Here is a 10,000-nt window from a genome sequence, read left to right on the forward strand (position 1 = left end):
TTCTTTCTTTATTTCTTTTTTTTTCTCCGTTTTCTTTTCTTCTCGTTTCATATCATTTATTATTGTTATTATTAATACTATTACAAATATCATCACCATCATCATTAATCACTATTACTATCATTATCATCACCATCATTATTAATCATTACTATCACCATCATTATTACTATCATTAATATCATCATCATCACCATCATTATTACTATCATTATCATCACCATTATTATCAATCCTTAATATCACCATCATTATTACTATCATCATCATCACTATCATTATTACTATCATTATCATCACCATCATTATTACTATCATTATCATCACCATCATTATTACTATCATTATCACCACCATCATTATTACTATCATCATCATCACCATCCTTATTACTATCATTATCATCACCATCATTATTAATCATTAATTTCATTATCATCACCATCCTTATTACCATCATTATCATCACCATCATTATCACCACCATCATTATTAATATATTACTATCATTATCACCACCATCATTATTAATCTATTACTATCATTATCACCACCATCATTATTAATATATTACTATCATTATCACCACCATCATTATTAATCTATTACTATCATTATCACCACCATCATTATTAATATATTACTATCATTATCACCACCATCATTATTAATCTATTACTATCATTATCACCACCATCATTATTAATATATTACTATCATTATCACCACCATCATTATTAATCTATTACTATCATTATCACCACCATCATTATTAATCTATTACTATCATTATCACCACCATCATTATTAATATATTACTATCATTATCACCACCATCATTATTAATCTATTACTATCATTATCACCACCATCATTATTAATCTATTACTATCATTATCACCACCATCATTATTAATCTATTACTATCATTATCACCACCATCATTATTAATCTATTACTATCATTATCACCACCATCATTATTAATATATTACTATCATTATCACCACCATCATTATTAATCTATTACTATCATTATCACCACCATCATTATTAATATATTACTATCATTATCACCACCATCATTATTAATCTATTACTATCATTATCATCACCATCATTATTAATAATTAATATCATTATTCCCGCCTCTTCTTCCTCCTCCAGACAACAGGAAGCGACTCTCGTCTCCGTCAACAGTGTCTTAGCGAGTGATCAGAAACAACAGGAACATCGCAGGAATCAGCTGTACACTTTGAATATCCCTGGCGAGGATTATTATAATCAGTTTGGGATATATCCACGTTGAGGTTGTGTGTGTGGGGGGGGGGGGGGGGTGAAGGGGTTAGGAAGTGAGGGAGAAGAGGGTTTGGAAGGGAGGAGGGTGGGAAGGGGTTAGGGGGAAGAAGAAGGGGGAAAAGGGAAGGGGGAAGGGGTGAGGGGAATGGGGAAGGGGAAGGGAGGGGGAAGGAGGAGGGGGGAAGGGGAGTGGGAGGAGGAGGGGAGGAGGGGGAAGGAGTGAGGTTGGGGATGTGACATAGAAAGAATCAGCTGCACACCTTGAATATCTCTACCGAGGGTTATTATAACCAGTTTGGGATATATCCACGCTGAGGTTGGGGAAATGGTGGGGGATGGGGAAGGTTGGGGGGAGGGGTTTGGCCAAGGTACATATAACTAGGTAGCTCTACTTCCATTCAGCTTGTTGAACCCGAAAATGACTTTTTTTTCCACGAGCATTCTGACGGCTGTTAATGGTAAGGAACTCTTCGTTATTATAAACATAAGATAGGAATCTTGGTTTTACCTCTGGGTATTATAATAATGCCGAGTAAATCATATAAATAATGAAGTATCTATTTATATCTGATGTCTCACAGCGCACTCTCACTGACTAGACGTGATGACGTCATTAGCTCCGACCCTTTTTTGGACCAAGAGCATTTGTATGATGTTCTATGGCGTTATTTCAGTGCATTTTCCCTGAAAATGGTTCAGTAATAACGATGGTAAAATAATCATCGAAAAAGAAACCAATAAAAAGAAAAAAGACTGAAAAAATATCTAATAACTGCAGTGGATAAAGGTGACGGGGCGGGGCTTAGCTCAGAAGTTGCCAAAGAGGAAATAAAAATTCGGAACGGTTCATGGTCGTAGCTAACAACTTTGTTTGCATTATGTTTTCTTCTATGGGGTTGGGATAGTCTTTGGGATGAGGTTGGGTATGAGGTTGGATGGTAAGGTAAGGATAAGATCGGGACTGGAAATGAGGTTGGATGGTAAGGTAAGGATAAGATCGGGACTGGAACTGAGGTTGGAATAAGGCTGGAACTGAGCTTGGAATAAGGCTGGAACTGAGCTTGGAATAAGGCTGGAACTGAGGTTGGAATAAGGCTGGAACTGAGGTTGGGACGCGGTTGGAATAGTCTGGAATCGGCTTTGGAATGAAGATTGAGTTTTTTGGGGATGTAGACCTTAGGACAAACGTGATATTTTACCGTCAGCTTTCACTATGATATGCCTTGTAAATTCAACGCCATGGCTTAATTACATATGTATCTGTAGGAGTAAAAAAGTACACGAATTGTATGTTTCTTTTAAACCTTGTACTTGTCTTTTTTTTGGTCATTTCACATACACACACACACACGCAAGGAATACTGCTAATTTGTCTGATGTAAACAAGAACATAGGTATATTGAAGACATGAAGAAAATGTTGTAGAAGATGGAATCGAACAATGCAACGAATTAAATAAATTGATTGGCAATATTCAATATTTGGGTCATAAATCCTTAATTCTCTGAGCAGAATATCGTAACTCACAGTAGACTGGGCTTATTCGAAAGGAGAAAGGAACGCCCTATAAAGTGACATTCCTGAATATGCAAATGTTAACTGGTGTAACAAAGAAAGTTAAAGTCCTGAATAAGAGAAAAATATTACCACAAATGACAGAGAAATACTGCAGAAGAAATGGAAGAGGTAAAGAACAAAAATTAACAAAGGACTGAAGAAAAAAAAAAATCATTTTGAGGGTGAGAGGCAAAACAAGTTTACAATCTGAATCAAAACGTAGAGACAGACAAAATGAATACCGATAGATTATAGAGAAATAATTTACACAAATATAGATAGTTTATGTTAGAAGTTAGTAGAACTAGATACAGTAATTGAAATTAATAAACCAGATGTAATATGCATCACTGAAAACTGGATCCCTCTGTAGACGATGTAGCATTAGGACCCAGAGACCATAATATCTGGAGATAAAGTAGGGTAAATGGACATGGACGGGTAGCAATATTAACAAGGAAATGAAATCTTAAACGAGTTGAAAACTAAGCAAGACCCCACAGTGGAACTTAAGGCAAATAAGGTAGAAACAAACGGAGTAAACGTATTAATAACCACAGTGTACATGCCGCCTCATATATCGGTGTGGTCACTAGAAAATTACCAAAACTTAATTAAAGAGCCTGGAAGAAGTACTACAACTTTCGGAAACCAATGCAAATGAAATTCTTGTAACAGGGAATTTTCAGAGCAAAATTGACTGGGAAGGCTTCAATCCCAGAGCGCAGCCAGATTCGTGGAATACAAAATTACTAAAAGTCATAAAAGAGTGTTGCCTTTTCCAAAATGTAATAGATCATACTAGGATATGAGGGATAGATAAACCGTCTATGTTGGACCTAATATTCACAAAGCATAAAGATGATATTAAGGAGTACTGTCTTCCTCTAGGAAAAAGTGACCATGTAGTAATTAAGTTGAAATGCTGTCTGCTACAGAAAAAAAACTCGTCGTAGGTAAGGGAAGAAAGAGGTAAAGTAGAATTACAAGAGAGTTAATTATAAAAGCTTTAAAGATTTCTTTGATGTCATAAACCGGAAAACACTCCTAGACGATGAGAACCTTGGTATACAACATTTTCTAATAGATAAATAAATAAATAAAGGAAAAAAATAAAGAAGAATAAAATTTTATGTCAGGACTTAAAACTGAAGCAAGTGGTTCTGTAATGGATACAAGAAAATGAGAGAAAACCAACAGCTCCTTTGGAAAAGACTCAGAAAACATAGATCTCAGGCAGCGTAAGAAAGGTATAAAGTAGGAAGAAATGAGTTTCCCCAACCCATGAGCGAGGCAAAATTAGACTTTGAAAAGGATATAATCAAGAAATGTTAAAATCAACCAAAGCTCTTCTTTAACTACATAAATAGTAAGACTAAAAATAGAGATTAATTTAACGCCATCAAAACCAATTACATCGTTTATACTAAGGAGGGGGGATGTACGAAATCCTTAATGAGAAATCTCAGTGTTTATTCAAATAACCGTATAAACGTAAATCGGAATATCGAAAATATCACCCCCAAAAAGAATGAAACAAAAGAGTTAGATAAGACTAAAGCAGAGGGACTTAAGCAGAGGGACCAGATGAGATTTCTAACTGGGTTCTTAGGGAATGTGCCGAGGAACTATGTATTGTTAATTTTCCTAAATTCAGTGAGACAAGCTTGGAAATCCACCCACGTTACACCTTTACGTAAGAGCGGCGACAAACAGAACCGTCTAAATTATAGACCAGTTTCGTTAACCAGTTTAGTGTGTAAGTTGTTAGAAAGGATACTTTCTAACAACTTACGAAGTATTTGAAAAACACGATAGGATACCAAATAAACAATTTGGTCTTAAGGAAGGAAGATGACGTGCAGCAAATCTCCTTAGACTTTTAAAAAGGCATTTAATAAGGTGTCTCATAGAAGACCATTTTGGAAATAAGAAATTAGAGCGAAAGGCAAACTCCTCGAATGGACGATAAACTTCCATTATGAAAGACAGATGAGCATCGTAATTAGAAGGAAGCACTCGACAGGGAGACGAGTAACTAGCGGAGTACCTCAAGGATTGGTCTTGGTGAAAATTATATTTACTATTTTCATCAGTGATTTAGGATCAAACATAAGCCCGCGGTAGTTACCTGAATATGTTTGCAGACGATGCGAAAATACAAAAAAAAAGATAATAGACGACGTCGCATGCTTCCAAAGTAACGTCGAGAATTTATTCATGTGAAGTTGTACTTGAAAAATAAAATTCAATACCAATAGATGCCATGTATTCAGGTTCGGAGAAAATAAAAATCGTTTACTATATCAACACAAATTAGGGTATACATCATTAAACACAGCAGATAGGGAAAAAATGGAATAATCATAAACAGGAACCTAAGCCCAAATGATCATACAAATAACAAGGTCCATAAAAAGCAAGGGTTCATCGCCATGACGAGGGCTTTCCTGTTTGTGGACGAAGATATGGGAAAGTAAATCATTACAGTCATCATAAGACCTGCTCTAGAGTGCAGTGCAATGGCATGGAGTCCACACTGAAAAAGGATATAGACAAATTGAAAAGAATTTAAAGAGCAGCCATGAGATGAGCACTTTCTCTAAGAGACCAAAGCTACGAAGAAATCATGACATAAAATAGGACTTAGTACTTTGCAAGAAAGGAGGAAAAGGGGAGACGTAATAATGCTGTTCAACTATGTTACAGGAAGAGTGAAGATAGACGAAGATCTTGACCACAAGACGGATGAGAGAACCCAGCAAAAAAAAAAAAAAAAAAAAAATTAAAAGAGGCGATAAAGAAGTCAAAAAGTTCAGTTTTCCGAACAGAACAATTAAAACCTGGAACAAACCTCCAAATAACGTTGTGCCAAAAATAAGCATAAATTCAAAGAACATAAATATAACAGACGGGACCATCTCAGCTTAGCTCCTCCCCCGTGTTACAACAACCAGGTTAAAAACACAGTGAACTTCAAAGGTGAATTTAATTATACTCTTGACCCAAACATGAGTCTCACGATCGTGTCGACTTGAATGCTGACAGTCTTAGGAGTCACATGGTAAGTTATGAGACAAAAGAAACTAACATTGCGCAACGGTAACACGCATATCAATAAAACTCGTGAGTGTGACTTAAGAAGAAGAAAAAGAGAAAGAATGAAAAGGTGATAAACAGCATAGAAAAATAAAAACAGATTCGTAAAAAAAAGAAAAAAAAAAAAAAATGCTAAGAAGTGTTCTTTGTCTTCTTCTTTCTCTCTTTTTTTTTCTTTCCTTTTTCACATTTTCTTTCTTTTTCCTTCTGTTCCTCTCTTTCATCAGCCTTATCTCTTTAATACGTGGCTTGGAAAGGAAGGGAGTATAAAAGAATGGAGAGAGCGAAAGAACAGGTAAGATATGAGCCAGAAAAAACGAGAGGGAGAGAGAGGTAGGGAAAGATGGAAAAGAGAGAGAGAGAGAGAGAGAGAGAGAGAGAGAGAGAGAGAGAGAGAGAGAGAGAGAGAGAGAGAGAGAGAGAGAGAGAGAGATAGACAAAGAGGCAGGCTGAGGTGGTAAGAGATAAAAGAGAGAGAGGAGGTAAGAGGGAAAGAGAGCGGAGGGAGGAGGGAGAGAGAGGCAAAACAAAAAAAAAAAACACAAAGGAAAACAAAAAATGAGAAACCCACACAACCAGAGAAGTAAAATAAATAAATCAATAACAAAATCACCGACAATCCTTACCTTTCTATCCTCCTCCTCCTCCTCCTCCTCCCCCCCACCTTCTCTTCCTCCTCCTCCTCCTCCTCCTCCTCCTCCTCCTCCTCCTCCTCTCCTTCCTCCTCCCCCTCCCCCTCTCCTTCCTCCCCCTCTCCTTCTTCCTCCTCCTCCTCCTCCTCCTCTTCCTCCTCCTCCTCCTCCTCCTCCTCCTCCTCCTCCCCCTCTCCTTCCTCCCCCTCTCCTTCTTCCTCCTCCTCCTCCTCCTCCTCCTCCTCCTCCTCCTCCTCCTCCTCTCCTTCCTCCTCCCCCTCCCCCTCTCCTTCCTCCCCCTCTCCTTCTTCCTCCTCCTCCTCCTCCTCTTCCTCCTCCTCCTCCTCCTCTCCTTCCTCCTCCCCCTCCCCCTCTCCTTCCTCCCCCTCTCCTTCTTCCTCCTCCTCCTCCTCCTCCTCCTCCTCCTCCTCCTCCTCCTCCTCCTCCTCCTCCTCCTCCTCCTCTCCTTTCTCCTCCCCCTCCCCCTCTCCTTCCTCCCCCTCTCCTTCTTCCTCCTCCTCCTCCTCCTCCTCCTCCTCCTCCCTCCCTCTCCTCTCCTCCTCCTCCTCCTCCTCCTCCTCCTCCTCCTCCTCCTCCTCCTCCTCCTCCTCCTCCTTCCTCCTCCCCCCCCCCCTCTCCTTCCTCCTCCTCCTCCTCCCCCTCTTCCCCTTCCCCCTCCCCCGCCTCCTCCTCCCTCTCCTCCCCTCCTCCCCCCCTCACCCACCTCCTCACCCTCCCCATCCTCCTTCCCCTTCCCCCTTCCCCCCTTCCTCTCCCCCTCCCCCCCTCAAAACAGATATACCAAACATACTACAAACGAACGAACAAACAGACACACACAAAAAAAAAATAAAAAGATAAGTGAGAAAAGCTGAGAAAAAGATCGCACTATTCCCAGCGTGAGCAATGGCCGTGAATGAACCCGGCTTGAAAAAGGGAATGAAACACGAGAGTCCAAAATCGCATCAAAGAGGAAGATCTCAGTGGATCGCTTTTTTTTTGTTTTTTGTTTTGTTAATATCCTGCAAGTTTTGTGTTCCATTTTGTTGTTTGATTTTTGTTTTCCAGTTCTCTCTTTTCTTTTGTGTATTTCATCTTCTCTTTTTGAATATATATATATATATATATATATATATATATATGTACATATATATACATATATATATACATATACATATATATAAACACACACACACATACAACACACACACACATAGATAGATAGATAGATAGATAGAGTGAGTTACATATATACATATATAGATAGATAGATAGACTTATATATGTGTGTGTATAAATGTATAAAGTATATATATATATATATATATATATATACATATATGACTGCCGCGATAGTCCAGTGATTTGAGCACTGGACTCCGACCCTCGTGGTCCCGAGTTCCGTGCCGCGGCAGTCGTAAAAATGCCTGTGCTTTGACTGCTGGCTCGAGCCCGAGAAAACGACATATCGCCTTGAGAAGTCAAACGCAGGTGTTGAAGGGGAAGTCACCGCCGTGGCACAAGGAAGAGCATCCAATCAGGCAAGGGTGGCACTGCCATATAACTTCCCAATAGTGAATTGAGAGAGGCCTATGTCCTGCAATGGAATAAATGGCTGTTAGAAAAAAAAAAATATATATATACATATACATAAATGTTTAATATGTACACATAAATGTATAATATATATACACGTATATGTGTATGTATATATATATATATATATATATATTTATATATTTATATATATACACATATATATATATATATATATATATATATATTGCGGCGGAATGCGCTTCCAGATGCCACTTGACATTTAAGGTACTGAATTTACTTTGTGAATTTTGTTATTTGAGTATCTTGTTGCAAAATGTTTGTTCTTGTTTCTGCTGTTGCGATTGCAGTTGTTCACCAAGTAATTTTGACAAATCTTCGCATTTAGCCATTGGGAATCCTTCAGCACGGAGGGCCAGTATTCCGATTTCAGTAAACGAGTATTATTGGTTTGTTTATTGGCCAGCGAATCAAATAAATGTTGCCAGGAGGTAATTATTGCTCTAAACAAAAGTCCCGCCAGGTTCGCTATCGCACCTCCTCCCCCATTTATACCTGAGGCGACGACCGAACTAGGACGATTCCTCCTACTTATAAACAGGAAAATAAATAAATAAGAAAATGTAGCTCCCGGAGTATAGGATTCGACCCACGACCAGTTACTAGATTTAGAGCATTCTCCCTTTTTCCTCGTATCCTTCTGTCGGTCCAGTAAATCTGGCTCTTGACTGGTCGTGCCCTCGGGGTCATTTGAGATACTTAGGCCACTACGCGACAGCAACGTGGTGACTCATCGTGTTGAAGAAATAAGGAGACGCCCGTAGAGGAGATGTGGATAGATATAGGCACGTAGTCCACGTTCTTCAAAGTACGCAAACTCATGTTCAGTGGGTCGCCACATGATAATGATACAATACAAAATAATGATAGTAATAATGATAATGGTGAATATGATGATGATAATGATGATATTGATATTAATAATATTAATGATGATGATGATAACAACAACAATGATAATAATGATATTAATAATAATAATAAAGAGGATATTGACAATAATAATAATAATAAAAGAGAAAGAGAGTCTGAGATTCTGAGAGTCCCAACCTTGAAACAGGACTCTTACGCATTCAGAATCTTCAACCTTCACAGAAACGATTTTTTCCTCTGTCACCTTTATCCCGCTGGAACGTGAATGTAGACACAGTCCCCTCCTTAGTGACACATACAGTTATACCGAACGCCTTGACAGAAAGGGTCGTTTTTGAGAGAAAGGGTCGATCGAATGGATATACTGCGTCGTGAAGGTAGTGGACATTATCAAACTGGGTCGTGATGAAAAAAAGTTTGAGGAACATTGATGTAGACATACATACATATACACATATACAAATGCATGCATACATACATGCATGCTTACATACGTACATACATACACATAAATACATAATACACACATACATTCATAATACATACATACATACATACATTCATAATACATACATACATACATACACACATACATACATACATACATACATACATACATGCAAACATACAACACATGCATGTGTGCATTATATTCCTACCCTCTCTTCCTCTCTCTCTCTCTCTCTCTCTCTCTCTCTCTCTCTCTCTCTCTCTCTCTCTCTCTCTCTCTCTGATAAACCAAGTAATTAGTGTATCGTCACAGAGACACAAAACCGCAGTGTAAATATAGATGATAATATTACATGTTTTTGTTTTTGTTTTTTTTTATCAAAACTTCGGGTCATCACATGACTTACACAGTTAAATCGTCGGCGTGGTCCTCATAACTGTCAATATTCTGGTTTGGTTACTATCCACGGAATC

This window comes from Penaeus chinensis, chromosome 43 (assembly GCF_019202785.1).
Source record: "Penaeus chinensis breed Huanghai No. 1 chromosome 43, ASM1920278v2, whole genome shotgun sequence".
Taxonomy (NCBI): domain Eukaryota; kingdom Metazoa; phylum Arthropoda; class Malacostraca; order Decapoda; family Penaeidae; genus Penaeus; species Penaeus chinensis.